At 37.4% G+C, this 16,255-nt stretch overlaps 1 non-coding gene and 1 pseudogene across 1 annotated transcript; both read left to right on the forward strand.

Moving 5' to 3' along the window:
- The first annotated feature begins 1,849 nt into the window (after window positions 1-1,849).
- On the forward strand, window positions 1,850-1,986 carry LOC127696918 (small nucleolar RNA SNORA17). The gene has a single exon (XR_007980363.1). It is a non-coding gene; the product is annotated as a small nucleolar RNA SNORA17 (small nucleolar RNA).
- A 440-nt stretch (window positions 1,987-2,426) lies between these two features.
- The window catches only part of LOC127696796 (heat shock protein HSP 90-beta-like), a 33,549-nt pseudogene continuing 19,720 nt past the window's right edge, over window positions 2,427-16,255 (forward strand).

Consider the following 16,255-nt stretch of genomic DNA (forward strand, 5'->3'; position numbering starts at 1 on the left):
GCCAGCTTATACTAGGAATGCCTAGAACAATCTTTATTTTCTGCAGCCTGGCTTATAGGCATAAAACCATGCCAACCTGGTCTTTGCATGGATATCCAGGGATTTGAAATCCAGTCATCATGATTATAGGTTTGTGTGTTTGAAGCACTTTAATTTCTATGGCATCTCCTTAGCCCCATTTTATATTTAAATAACACTTCCACTTATTTATTCCTATATAGTCCTTGTGAGACTCATATAGTATGTCCATTGATATACTTGGTGTACTCTATACATTTTATACATATTCTTCAAATATTTTAATTTCTTTCCTTCTTAAGAAGCAGATGAGTATTGAATGCCTGTCTTTGGGTCACAAATACTTTCTTCTGTATCACCTACTCCACTAGTGAACATCAGCTCTCTATTCTCCAAACACACACACACACACACACACACACACACAAATATATGCACACACGCACACACACATATATACACACTTGTGCGCACATTCACACATACCCAATGATGCATAGACACACTTATATACACATATAAAGGCATACTCAAACATGCACACATACACACACACACAAGCATTCACATTATAGAAGCATAAATACAAAAATACACACATAACACAAACCCCAGTTCCCACAAGCTCATGTCAAGCACACATATACACAAACGTATGTGCACAAATGCACAGACACATATACAAGCACACATATACACACAAATTCGTGAACACATACATAAGCACATATCCACATACCCTAACATAACCACATACACATATACCAATATGCATTATCTTCAGTAAAACCCCTCTGACTCCTTTTGCTTGAACTAAATCCCTAACCTAAGTATTTCTAGGTTCAGGAATTGTGCAGGTATTGTATTCATCAGTAGATAGTTATAGTGAGTTTGTAGAGAGCAACTAATAAATAGCCTTGGGAAAACAGCCATGGTTGCTGGGGGAATTCATCAGAACCCCTTTGTATAAAAATGTTATGAGATGTAATCCACTCCTGGCAGTGGAAGCTTTATTTGATAACAAGAGATGTCCACTTGGGACAATTTCTTCCCCATTACTTGGCAATTTCATTTAGATCTTGTACACACACATACTGAGAGAGAAAGCGAGAAAGACAGAGAGAGAGGCAGAGACAGAGAGAAAGAGACAGAGATAGAGAGAGAGACAGAGACAGAGAGAGAGGGGGGAGGGAGAGAGGGAGAGTAAGAGAAAGGGAGAGAAGAGCCTTCTACTCTATTGGGTTTTCATACTGCCCTTCAAATGACCTACAGTTTCTCCCCATATTCCCTGAAACACCTCTCCTTTCTCACCACCGCCATTTGGTCCTTCCATCAATGCATTGCTGCAGAGATCCATCACTCCTCTCTATTCCCTTACTCTATAACTACCCTCTATGAGTTTATGGATTTTAGCTTGCTTATTGAAGACTTAACAGCTAATATCCATATGTAAGTTGCTACATACAATTTTTTGTCATTTTGGTTCATGGTGGTTACCGCGGATCATTTTTTTTCTAGTTCTATGAATTCTCCTGAAATTTTATGACATTATTTTTCTTTCCTTTATTTTTGTCTATGGAAAATACATTCTTTCATATTTGGTATATGTTGATTGTATTTTCCTTAATCTCTGTTATTCACAGTTTCTCCCCATTTCCCATTCCCTCTGGATCTACTCCATCACTATCTATCAGAAAAAAAATGGCTTCTAAAATATAACAGTAAACATGATAAAATAACATATAACAAAATGAAACAAAAGTCATCATATCAAAGTTGATCAAGGCAATCCAACAAACAGATAAAGAGTAGACATACGAATCAGAGACCCACTATTCCTATAAGCATTGTAGATGTGGCTGATGTGTCACATGTTTGTCATTGAGTGGAAGAATGGACAAAGGCTATGTCTAAGCTCAGTGTTCTGACCTAAAAACAGTCAGTTTAGACTACCAACAGTATGAGGCTAGGGACAGAGATAGGGAGCTAGTCTAATATACCACCAATTATGTGCCAGACAGTCACGGATGGGCTACAAGGATGGGAAGCAATCCAGAGACTAACTGAAAGAACCTGCTTGAGATTATGGGCCCAGGCAGGAGAAAGCCTGAGATAGGCAATGCTTGCAAGAGATGGTCAGTTAAGGATTCAGCATAAGATTACCACAAAGCTTGTGCTATGGGTCCCATACAGGGAGTGAACATGAGATGACTGCTCATCTGGTACCATGCAGGCCTGGGGAAAACTGTGCCAGAAATGACCTCTTCCTGGTGCCATGATGCACTAGTAGGGCAAAGCATTATTGAAACCACGCCTTAGATGACTTGAGGCACTCAAAGACCAGGCACTACTAAGAGGAGCAAGGAAGTTGTGGAGAAATAGAAGAGAAAAAGAAGGATATGGGCATAATGAAGAGAAGCAACTGTACTCTTGAGAGTAGCGAGGAACAGCCTGATGTGAGTAGCCAATTATGCCATCTTAGACCATAGTGGGGTCCTAGCCTTTCCTACTACTCAGGGACACATCTGGCTCTGTAACTCTGAAGCAGCAGTGCTCTGTTACTACTGTTGGGGCAGACAGATATTCCTGGTCTTGGCTTCCACTCATCAGGGACATGTTGTTGTCTTAGGGTTGTGAAAGACTAGCCCCATCCCTCACCTGGACACCTGGACAGCATGAGTGAGCTGGCCCTGAGGGCATAATGGAAAGAGACCTGACTGCACACCTGGCCAGCTTAAATACATGAGAGCAGGCTCTTTACTTCACTTGGGCAGTAGAGTAGATCTAACCCTGGTTGTGGAACGAACTGGACCAGAGGGTGTGAGCATGTGAGAGATGTTCCTGCCATTGGTCTGCCATGAGGTGACATGAGCATTGGAGAGAACTTAGTCATTGCCACCTACAGCAGGCAGAAAATTTGAAATGATTAATGATAGACCAGCATCACTGAGGTAAAATCTGGGGAGTGTTTTCTCAGAGCACAAACGAAAAAGCAAAAGGACCAAAAAATCAAAAACAAACAAAAACAAACAAACAAAAAACTACTCCTGTTCCAGAGATAGCCAAGAATCTAGTTCATGTACCCTGGTGGTACTGGTTTTAAGATATGAAGGAGTTAAAGATAGTAGCTGAGGCTTGGCACTATTAGAGGCCAGGGAAGGCAATTGGTGATGTTACAGCCTCAATTGATGGCTCAGAGATGAAGGGATCTTGCAAAGAAGTTGAAGCTTAGAAACATAAAGAGCTAATATCCACTTTTAGTGACTGTGTTCCATATCAAATGAGTACCAGGACAGAGAAGCAGGAGGAAGTTGATAGGAGAATGGGAAGAGGGAAGAGGGCTTAGGGAACTTATGAGGAGGGGGGGACCTGGGAAGGGAAAATCATTTGGAATGTAAACAAAGAATATAGAAAATTAAAAAAGAAACATAAATAGCCCCTATGAGAGGCTATTTGCCAAAGCCTAGTTCCAACAGAAGATCCCAGTATATTGGAAATGCCAGAAGATCACCAAGATTCACAGCAGCATTGAAATCAGCCAGAGCTTAGAGTTCCACAGAGGGCAGAGATTAAGAAGTGATTCAAGTCCTTCGAAGGATCCCTGAAGATCATATTTGGATCTCACACATTGGAACAACTCACAGCAATGTTGATGTTGCTTTGGAGAGCCCAAGATACTCTTTGTGTAAGCTCCATGGAATATCTGCTGAGGGAAGCTAAAAACAGGGAGTAGAACTAGCCCAGGAGAAAGAAGTTTATTGTAGTTAACAGGGATGAAAAAATAGCTAGAGATATGAAGACTGCTTTGACTTCAGACATAGAGACACAGGGTTTGGAGTTTGTTCATCTGGTTTCCTGTCTTGGTGATTACAGTTCATTGATTGGACTCAGAAGGGGCTTTGAATTTAGGACTTTTAACATTGTTGAGACTGCTACAGACTATGAGAACATTGGAACCTAGACTAAACTTATTTTTTATTATGCTATAGTTAGGTAGGGCCCCCATAGATTCATGTGTTTGAACAAGCTTATGGGGCAAGGGATGTGATGTTTTGAATATTCTTGTCCAAGGGAGTGGCATTATTAGGAGGTGTGGCCTTGTTGGAGAAGTTGTGGCCTTGTTGGAGGAAATATATCATTGTATTTGTAGCCTTTAAGATAATCCTCCAGCTCCCTGGAGGCCAGTCTTCTCCTTGTGGCCTTCAGATGAAGATATGGAATGCTCAGATCCTTCTGCACTCAGTCTGCATGGATGCTGCCATGTTCTCACCTTGTTGATAATGGACTGAATCTCTGAACATATAAGCCAGTCCCAACAAATATTGATCTTATAAGGGTAATATTAGTCATGTTTCTGTTAACAGCAGTAAAACCCTGAGATCAATATTAAGGTAAAATCTATAATACACACACAGGGGACCTAGAGGAGAACCAGGGGTGTCACTGTGGGTGTGGGATTTAAGGCCATCATCCTAGCTGCCTAGAAGCCAGACTTTCACTAGCAGCCTTCAGATGAAGATGTAGAACTCTCAGCTCCTCCTGTACCATGTGTGCCTGGACGCTGCCATGCTCCCACCTTGATGAAAATGGACTGAAACTCTGAACCTGAAAGCCAGCCCCAATTAAACGTTGTCCTTGTAAGAGTCGCCTTGCTTGTAGAATCCTGCTATACCACTCCTGGGCATATAACCAGAAGATTCCCAAGCATGTAATAAGGATACGTGCTCATATCAGCCCTATTTATAATAGACAGAAGCTGGAAAGAACCCAGATATCCCTCAACAGAAGAATGGATGCAAAAAATGTGGTATATTTACACAATGGAGTACTATTCAGCCACTAGAAACAATGAATTCATGAAATTCTTAGGCAAATGGATGGAGCTGGAGAATATCATACTAAGTGTGATAACCCAGTCTCAAAAGATCAATCATGGTATCCACTCACTAATAAGTTGATATTAGCCTAGAAAACTGGAATACCCAAAACATAATCCACACATCAAATGAGGTACAAGAAGAAAGGAGGAGTGGCCCCTGGTTCTGGAAAGACTCAGTGTAGCAGTATAGGGCAAAACCAGAACAGGGAAGTGGGAAGGGGTGGATGGGAGAACAACGGGAGGGAAGGGGGCTTATGGGACTTTCAGGGAGTGGGGGGGCAGAAAAGGGAAAATCATTTTGAAATGTAAATAAAAAATATATCAAAAAAAGAAAGAAAGAAAATAAAGAATAGATGCTGGGCTCTCTATATCACATAGCGCCTGATGTGGTTCTTAAATGAACTTTAAATTGAAAAAAAATTCAAAGTCATGTATCCATAGATTAAGTACTTATGTCTCAAGCTTAAGAACAATTCCAATAATTAATGTCTGATTTTTTACAAATGCAGTTTCATTTATTAATAAAGCTCTGGAGAACATTTTGAGATCATGGATGATATCTATGGCAATTCTTATATTATTACCAAGTGTTTTAGATATCTTGAGATTTTTGTGTTTATTCTAAATTGTCCTTTTTAAATTCTGTGAATAATTGCAATTTTGATGGTTATTGCAGTGAGTCTATAGACAGCTTTGGGTAGGATGGCCACTTTTTATATATTGATCCTCCTAATTCAAGAACATAGAAGGTCTTTCCATCTTTTGAGATATTCTTCCCTTTATTTTTTCAATGTCTTATATAGTTTTTACCATTCAATTTTTCATTGTCTGGTTACAGTTACCCATCACATCTTATATTATTAGAAATTGTCTTGATCTATTCAGGAACTTTTCCCCCTTGCCCATGTCCTCTAGGGTCTTCCCCAGTTTCTTTTCTATTAGTTTCAGTGTGTCTGGTTTTACATGGAGGTTCTTGATCCACTTGGATTGAAGTTTAGTACATAAAGATAAGAATGGATCAATTCCCATTCTTCTGCATGTTGACCTCCAATTGAACCAGCACCATTTGTTGAAAAGGCTATCTTTTTCCACTGGATGTTTTTGGCTCCTTTGTTGAAGATCAAGTGACCATAGGTGTGTGGGTTCATTTCTGGATCTTCAATTCTATTCCATTGGTCCACTTGTCTGTCACTGTGCCAATACCATGCAGTTTTTAATACTATTGCTCTGTAGTATTGCTTGATGTCAGGGATACTGATTCCCCCAGAATTTCTCTTGTTGTTGAGAATAGTTTTAGCTATCCTGGGTTTTTTGTTATTCCAGATGAATTTGAGAATTGCTTTTTCTAACTCTGTGAAGAACTGAGTTGGGATTTTGACGGGGACTGCATTAAATCTGTAGATTGCTTTTGGCAAGATGGCTATTTTAACTATATTAATCCTGCTGATCCACAAGCATGGTAGATTTTTTCCATTTTCTGAGGTCTTCTTCGATTTCCGTCTTCACAGACCTGAAGTACTTGTCATATAGATCTTTCACTTGTTTGGTTAGAGTCACACCAAGAATTGACAAATGGGACCTCATAAAATTACAAAGTTTCTGTAAGGCAAAAGACACTGTTAAAAGGACAAAATGGCAACCATCAAATTGGGAAAGTATATTCACCAACCCTACATCTGATAGAGGGCTAATATCCAATATATACAGAGAACTCAAGAAGTTAGACCCCAGGGAACCAAATAACCCTATTAAAAATGGGGTACAGATCTAAACAAAGAATATTCACCTGAAGAAATTTGGATGGCCGAGAGGCACCTTAAGAAGTGCTCAACATCATTAGTCATTAGGGAAATGCAAATCAAAACAACCCTGAGATTTCACCTTACACCAGTCAGAATGGTGAAGGTCAAAAACTCAAGAGACAGGAGGTGTTGGCAAGGATGTGGAGAAAGAGGAACACTCCCCCACTGCTGGTGGGGCTGTAAGATGGTACAACCACTTTGGAAATCAGTCTGACGGTTCCTCAGAAAACTGGACATGACACTTCTGGAGGACCCTGCTATACCTCTCCTGGGCATATACCCAAAGGATTCCCCAGCATGCAATAAAGACACATGCTCCATTATGTTCATAGCAGCCTTATTTATAATAGCTAGAATCTGGAAAGAACCCAGATGCCCCTCAAAGGAGGAATGGATACAGAAAATGTGGTATATTTACACAATGGAATACTACTCAGCAATTAGAAACAATGAATTCACAAAATTTTTAGGCAAATGTTTTGATCTGGAAAATATCATCCTAAGTGAGGCAACCCAATCACAAAAGAATACACATGGAATACAATCTCTGATAAGTGGATATTAATTAACCCAGAAGCCCTGAATACCCAAGGCACAAATCGTATAACAAATGACTCCCATGAAGAAGTATGGAGAAAGTCCTGATCCTGGAAAGGATTGATCTAGCATTGGAGGGGAATATAAGGATAGAGAAAAAAAGGAGGGAGGTGATTGGAGAATGGATGGAGAGAAGAAGGTATATGGGACATATGGGGAGGGGGGATCCGGGAAAGGGGAAATCATTTGGAATGTAAACAAAGAATATAGAAAATAAAAATATTTAAAAAAAAGAAATTGTTTTGAATGTTGTTGTGTCCTGATTTCTTTCTCAGTCTGTTTATCATTTGCATATAGGAGGCCTATTAGTTTTTTTGAGTTACTTTTGTGTCCAAATAATTTGCTGAATGTGGTTTTCATCTGTGTTTTATACTGAATATTTTTGGGTAATATGTATGATATAATCATATATCATATGGATACTTTCACTTCTTCCCTTCCTATTTGAATCTTAGTTTAATTCAATTGCCTTATTGATCTAAGACTTCTGGCTAGACAGTCACGGTGCATGCTTTTAATCTCAGCACTTGGGAGGCAGAGGCAGCTCGATTTCTGATTTTGAGGCCAGCCTGGTCTACAAAGTGAGTTCCAGGACAGCCAGGGCTACACAGAGAAACTCTGTCTTGAAAAATAAAAAATAAAAAATAAATAAATAAATAAATAAAAACAAACAAACAAACAAACAAACAAAACTTCTGTTATTCAATAGAACAAGTATAGAGAAAATAGACAATATTCTATTGCATCTCTGTTCTTAAGGAAAATAGGTCTCTAAATCTCTTTCATTGTTGGGTCAATATGTGGTTTATATATCAGTGAAGCAGTGGGATTATAAAATGGATGATATTATATTTGTTCTTATTTTGTGGAATAAAGTTCTCTAATATTGGTGTTAATTATTTTCTGACAAATTGGTAACCTTCTGTACCAAAACCACCTGTCCTTGGGCTTTTGTGGTTTGGAAACTTTATTGCTTCTGTTTCATTAGGGGGATAAAACTATGCAAATTTCTTATCAAACCTTGATTTAACTTTTGTAGGTGGTATAAATAGAAAATACATTCCCTGGGTATCAGCACCTCCAAACAAACCAAGCATTGGCAATTTCTACCCTGCTCCCTCTGCATTTTATTCTCCAGTCCACAGGACTACCTACATACTTGGAGGCCTGTTGCCATCAAGGACAATATGGTGATATCCCCATTCCCCAATCTTCTGCCAGATAGGTTCCAGAGTAATTCCAGCAGCCATGATGTTTCCACTCCCTATGCCACAGTTCTGCCTGCAACTCTGGAGGCCTGTTGCTACTTGGAACAGCCAGATCCCTAAGCTCCAGTTCCCTCCCCACAGGCTCTGCTGACAAGCCCAGCAGCTCTCAGGTATGCTGGTTCACCTTTGCAGTGTATATTCCCATCTACACCTCTTACTGCAGTCACAGAAGCCTGTAGCCATGAGAGGCCACCAACTCTGCTTGCATCCCTGGAGGCCTGCTGCTACCAAGGACAAACAGAGACTTAGCCACTAGAGAGTAGAAGCTATGCCTGAATCCCTAGAAGCATGTTGCTACCCAGAATTACCAGATCTACCTGAAAGCCTAGACATATGCTACCATCAGAGAATACAAGCTCTGCCTGCATCCCCAGAGACCCAATGCCACTTGGGATAACCAGTTCTATCTGCAATCCCAGAGGCCTGGTACCACCAGAGACTACCAGGTCTGTCAATACCAGGAACAAACAGGTGGCTAAAATACAGCATAATAACAAAAGCCTGGGAAATATGACAACACCAGAACCCAGCTATGTTACAACAGCCATCCCTGAATATCATAACCCACCTGAAGTGCAAGAAAATTACCTTAAATCTAATGTCATCAATTATATGACAATGATTGAGGCTTTTAAAAAGGAAGTGAAGGAATCTTTTAATGAAGTTTAGGAAAACAGAGTCAACTGACCAAACAAGTGAAAGATCTGTATGAAAAGAACTTCAAGACTCTGAAGAAGGAAATTGAAGAAGACCTCCAAAAATGGAAAAATCTCCCACGCTCATGGATTGGCAGGATCAATATACTTAAAATGGCCATTTTGCCAAAAGCAACATACACATTCAATGCAATACCCATCAAAATCCCAACTCAGTTCTTCATAGAGATAGAAAGAGCAATTCTCAAATTCATCTGGAATAACACCAAAAAAAAACAAAACAAAACAAAACAAAACAAAAAACCAACCAAACAAACAAAACAGGATAGCTAAAGCTATTCTCAACAACAAAAGAAATTCTGGGGGAATAAGTGTCCCGGACCTCAAGCAATACTACAAAGCAATAGTGTTAAAAACTACATGGTATTGGTACAGATCAATGGAACAGGATTGAAGATCCAGAAATGAACCCACACACCTATGGCCACTTGATCCTCGACAAAGGGGCGGAAAACATCCAATGGGAAAAAAATAGCCTTTTCAACAAATGGTGTTGGTTCAACTGGAGGTCAGCATGCAGAAGAATGGGAATTGATCCATCCTTATCTCCTCGTACTAAGCTCAACTCCAAATGGATCAAGGACCTCCACATAAAGCCAGACACTCTGAAGCTAATAGAAAAGAAACTGGGGAAGACCCTTAAGGGCATCGGTACAGGGGGAAAGTTCCTGAACAGAACACCAATAGCGTATGGTCGAAGATCAAGAATTGACAAATGGGACCTCATAAAACTACAAAGTTTCTGTAAGGCAAAGGACACCATCAAAAGGACAAATCGGCACCCAACAAATTGGGAAAAGGTCTTCACCAACCCTACATCAGATAGAGGGCTAATATCCAATATATACAAAGAACTCAAGAAGTTAGACCCCAGATGGCCAAATAATCCTATTAAAAATGGGGTACAGACCTAAACAAAGAATTTTAACCGAAGAACTTCGGATGGCTGAGAAGAATCTTCAAAAATGCTCAACTTCATTAGTCATTAGGGAAACGCATATCAAAACAACCCTGAGAATTCACCTTACACCTGCCAGAATGGCTAAGATTAAATATTCAGGAGACAGCAGGTGTTGGCGAGGATGTGGGGAAAGAGGAACACTCCTTCACTGGTGGTGGGGTTGCAAATTGGTACAACCACTCTGGAAATCAGTCTGGTGGTTCCTCAGAAAACTGGTCATGTCACTTCCAGAGGATCTTGCTATACCACTCCTGGGCATATACCCAGAGGATTCCCCAACATGCTCCACTATGTTCATAGCAGTCCTATTCATAATAGCCAGAAGCTGAAAAGAACTCAGGTATCCCTCAACAGAAGAATGGATGCAAAAAATGTGGTATATATATACACAATGGAGTACTATTCAGCCATTAGAAACAATGAATTCATGAAATTCTTAGACAAATGGGTGGAGCTGGAGAACATCATACTAAGTGAGATGACCCTGTCTCAAAAGATGAATCATGGTATGCACTCCCTAATAAGTGGATATTAGCCTAGAAAACTGGAATACCCAAAACATAATCAACACATCTAATGATGTACAAGAAGAACAGTGGAGTGGCCTGGTTCTGGAAAGAGTCAGTGTAGCAGTATAGGGCAAAACCAGAACAGGAAAGTGGAAAGGGGTGGATGGGAGAACAGGGGGAGGGAAGAGGGCTTATGGGACTTTCGGGGAGTAGGGGGCCAGAAAGGGGAAATTATTTGAAATGTAAATAAAAACATATTGAATAGCTCTGGGCCGACAGGTGAGCTCCTGTCTCACACAGGAGACAGAGGAGACGACCCTAAGGCTCAAAATTTAGGGGTTTATATAGTAAAAGTCAGGGGATTTTGGCATGGTTACACATGATTTGCTGATTCAAACACTGGCGGGGGATTCTGGCACAAAGGGTGGGCTTTTTGGCATACATGCAAATCAGGCTGTCAGCAATGTAGGAGGGCAGTTTATTTTTGTTAGCAGGAAGGTCACTTTGACATTAGTAAGCTGCATCCAAGGGACAGGAGACAGGAGATTCCAGTCCAGATGGTGTATGACCCATAGGAGATTGCCCATGCATGCCCCTTATCTTCTATGGCCAGTCTTCTTGTGGAATGACTCAACCACAACCTTGCTTCAAGCTTGTCCAGTGTGCCAGGGCTCTAAGTCTGCTTGCTGCCTCAACTATGGATTCTGAAAAGTACCAACTCCCTTCAAAAGGAAATGAGTAAAATTGTTCAAGACCTGAAATCAAAGATAAGTAATAAAAACATCACAAACTGAGGCAGTACTAGAGAAGAAATACCTAAAAAACATGACAGAAACTCCAGTTAAAGCAACATCAACACAGTACAAGAGCTGGAAGAGAGAATTTCTGGCATAGACTGTACCATGTAAGAAACTGACATAGTCAAAGGAAATGCTACATCAAAAAGGTTTCTAACACAAAACATGGAGGAAGTTTGGGACAGTATGAAAGATCAAAATTATAGGATTAGAAGAAGATTCTCAGCTCAATGGCTCAGAAAATATCTTCAACAAAATCAAAGAGGAAAACGTTGCTAACCTAAAGAAACAGATGCCTATAAATGTACAAGAAGCTTAGAGAACAGCAAATAGATTGGAACAGAAAAGAAAATCATGTGACCACATAATCAAAACACTAAATGTACAGAACAAAGAAAAAATAATAAAAGTTGTGAAGGGAAAATGGCCAAATAACATGTAAAGCTAGACCTATCAGAATTACATCTGACTTCTCAACAGAGACACTAACAACTACAAGAGCCCAGACAGATAGATGACTTGTAGACCATAAGATACCACAAATGCCAATCCCATCTACTACACTTTGCAAAACATTCAATCACCATAGATGGAGAAATAAGATATTTCATGAAAAACAACAAACTTAAATAATATCTTTCCTTTTTTTAGTTCATAATATTGAAGTTTTATTTTCAAAAACAACTCAGATAAATCAATAGGCATACAAATACTTGTAGGATATAATTGATAATTGAAGTGGTAACATTTTCTGATAAAACCAAAGACCTTCAAATAACATATGTATGACAAAATTGAGGATTACATAGGATAATTTATAAAATATATTTTTTTGGAAAAACACTGATACAAATCTAGGCAAACAAGTGCATCTAGAACACAAATGAAAAATGAAGTGGAGATATATCCTGAAAAAACTGAAGATTTTCATACAATATATGTATGATAAAATTGAGGAGTACACAGTGTCCCTGATAAAATTGAAGGTTTACTCAGAAAAACCCTCAGAAAAACTCTAGGAATACAAATGCATTAAAATATGATTGAAAAATATATATAGATATTTTTGAATATAATGAAGATTCCCATCCATCCTGTGTGTGAAATTTGAGGATGACAAAGAACAGTTGACAACATTGAAGTTTATTTTTTGAAAAAAACTCACATAAATAATAGGCATACAAATACTTTTAAGATGCAATTGACAAATGAAGTGGTAACATTTTATGATAAAACTGAAGATTTTCATATAACATTTGCAATACAAAATTGAGGATTGCATAGGATAATTTATAAAATAATTTATAAAATAATTTTTTTTCTGGAAAAACACTCTGATACAAATCTAGGCATACACATGCATTCAGAATATAAATGAAAAATGAAGTGGAGTTATTTTCTGAAGAAACTGAAGATTTTCATACAAGATATGTATGATAAAATTGAGGTTTACATAATGTTTTTGATAAAATTGAAGAAATGATTCAGAAAAACACTCAGATACAGGCAGACAAATGCATTTAGAATATAATTAAAAAAGAAGAGTAGATATTTTTGAATATATTGAAGGTTTTCATCTAACCTGTGTGTGAGAAAATTGAGGATTACATAGGATAATTGATAATATTGAAGTTTTTTTAAAAAAAAACTCAGATAAAATAATAGGCATACAAAACTTTTAGGATATAATTGATAAATGAATGGTAACATTTTCTGATAAAACTGAAGATTTTTATATGACAAGCCCTACATTTGGTACTCGAAGGACAACTCTTACTCAAGAAAAATTAGGAACACCCAAGGAAACAAGAAACAAACCCACACCAATAATGTTGAAAGATTATAAACAAACACACACACAAACACACACCCACACCCACACACACACACAGATGCACTACCATAATAAATATAAAACTCACAGAACTTAACAATGTTTGGTCATTAATATCTTTTATGCAGTAGGAACATGGATCTATTTTTTTAATTAAATGTTAGTCTGTGTCTTTTTATTAGAAAATTGTGATCACGAATGCTGAGAGTTATCTATAAGCAACAAACAAGCAAAGTTTGTTGATTGCTATTATTTTGTTGAGGTGGTCCTCTTTTGTTTTGCTTGTTTGTGATTATGTATTGCTCAAGTTTATTGGCTGTGGTCAACCTCTTCAAGCTGAATTTTTCCTTTAGGAATGTTTTGTAGGGCTGAATTTCTATATAAACATTGCTTAAATTTTGTGTAATCATGGAATTTCTTTCTAACCTCATCCATTGTGAATGAACATTTTGCTGGGTTGGCATATATAGTTCCTTGGTGTTTGTAGAACACCTCATCTTGAATTTCTAACTTTTGGAATCTACATGGAGAAGTCAAGTGTTATTCTAATATGTCTGGGTTTTTATGTTTCCTGTTCTATTTTCCTTGGAACTTGTAATTTTTTTTTTCTGGAATATAGGTTCCTGACTCCTGTGCTGAGTAGAACTTCTTTTCTGGTCCAGTTTATTTGTTTTTCTGCATGTTTCTTGTACCTTTATAGGTATTTAATGACAGATGGATTTTCTACTGTGATTGTGCTGAGAATATTTATTGTTCCTTTGAGCTAGTATTTTTCTCCTTCCACTATTTTTGTTATTCATATATTTGGTCTTTTCTTGGATATTTTGTGCCTAGATTTTTTATGTTTAATGCTTAATTTGACTGTATTTTCCATCACTTTTATTTTTAGTGTGTGAGATTGTTTCTTCTACATCGTGTATTCTGTTGTTGACAATTGCCTCTGAGTTTCCCGTTTGAGTTTTTAAAATTTTCATTTCCAGCTTTACCTCAGCTTCAGGTTTCCTTAGTTATTCCATTTTCAGCTTTGTGTCTTTAATAGTTTTATTCATTTCACTCCATCATTTGTGTTTTCATCAATTTCATTAATGGACATATTCATATCCTATTTAATGATCTTGAGGATATTAATAATAGCTGTTTTAAAATATTTCGTTTCTTGTTCAGCTATATTGGATTTCTCCAAATAGGGTTATTGGGCATCTAGTGGAGACATATTGTCCAAGATATATTTAATTGTGTTTTTATGCTGGCATCTAGGCATCTGGTATTTGCAATTAGTATAATTCTAGGTGTTCACATCTGATCTACTCTTTGTTGGGTGGTTATTCTGTTTCTTATAATTTTTCTTTCCTCTGTGATTCATAGGTGAGTATGATAACTGTGAATTTCCTGATAAGGAATGCTTCTGAGATGCTGTCAGGTGTGTCTAATAGGACTCCTAACTAGAATATGTTTCTAGGTACTAGGATGTGTCAGTAATTCACAAGCAAACATTTGGCAGAGGGTTTCTTGGTGGTGCCTGTAAGAGTTCATGTTTACAATGACCATATTTCTTAAGAATAGGAAGAAGGGGTTATTATGCTGGAATTTCTTCAGGACTGTACTTCTAGTTTTCTAAGATGATGTTATACAAGTGATTTATACCAAGTGATTTAGATTTACTCAGGAGACTTTCTCAAACAACAGAAGCATTGAGAAATATCTAAAGGTCATGAAATTGAATATTTCCTACTATAGAGACCATGTTTTCTACAATGTTATATCAAGTTTCCATTCACAAACAGAGGGAATTCAATCTTTTTTGTATTATTTGTACAGCACTGAAAATATATTTATTACTAAGCAAAAAACTGACAACAAAAATTACATAAAGCAAACAAATTTGAGATATACCCCATATAAGGGTGGAAGGACAGAACTGACCCTACATTTTTTTTCATCTTCTATATGATAATGTGCCACATTATTCAATTCCTTTATATGCATCATACATACACATATTAACAAGAAATCAAATATTTAGAAAAAAATTTCCTTTATGACACCTTTAGTTACTTCAACATGATCTTCATACTGAATTATTTTTGGAAGAATTAAGTTTAGAAATTTTGACAAAAAAGAAAGTGAACTATTTTGCTACTTTGAAAAATATAAAGGATATTTTAAATCAATATTGTAGTTTGCATGTTACCCATTATGGTATATCTTTTTTTTAAGATTTATTTATTATTACATGTAAGTACACTGTAGCTGTCTTTAGACACACCAGAAGAGGGAGTCAGATCTTAGTATGGGTGGTTGTGAGCCACAGTGTCGTTGCTGTGATTTGAACTCAGGACCTTTGGGAGAGCAGTCAGTGCTCTTACCCACTGAGCCACCTCACCAGCCTCTATGGTATATCTTTAAAGCGATCTAGGTTATATTGTTCTATGTGTTGTCAATTTCATACTTGTATAGATTTATGCAAAATTATAAGCCAAGGACAATATAGAGAAACTGATTTTTGCTTGAAAATAAATCAGAGAGATTTAATGATCCTGTTGCCTAAATAAACATTTATTGGATTTCTCATTGGATAATTTTCAAATTATATTATTTATTTGAAAATAATCAAGGTAGGTACTAAGGCACTTTAAAAAAATTCAGAATTCTTTGTTTAAGAATCATTTCAATAAGAGATTTTTATGCAATAATTACAGTAAAGAATTTGACATTATTTTATAAACGATATATATAAATTCTTGATTGTTCCCATCTGCAATTTATTTATTAAAACACCCCCAAGTTAATATGATTAAATAGTAAGACCTTTTTCCCCTTCTAAGTGGGATTAAAGCATCCATATTAAAGCTTCTTGTTAAGCTTCCTATGGTC

The sequence above is a fragment of the Apodemus sylvaticus genome, chromosome 11 (assembly GCF_947179515.1).
Source record: "Apodemus sylvaticus chromosome 11, mApoSyl1.1, whole genome shotgun sequence".
Lineage (NCBI taxonomy): Eukaryota > Metazoa > Chordata > Mammalia > Rodentia > Muridae > Apodemus > Apodemus sylvaticus.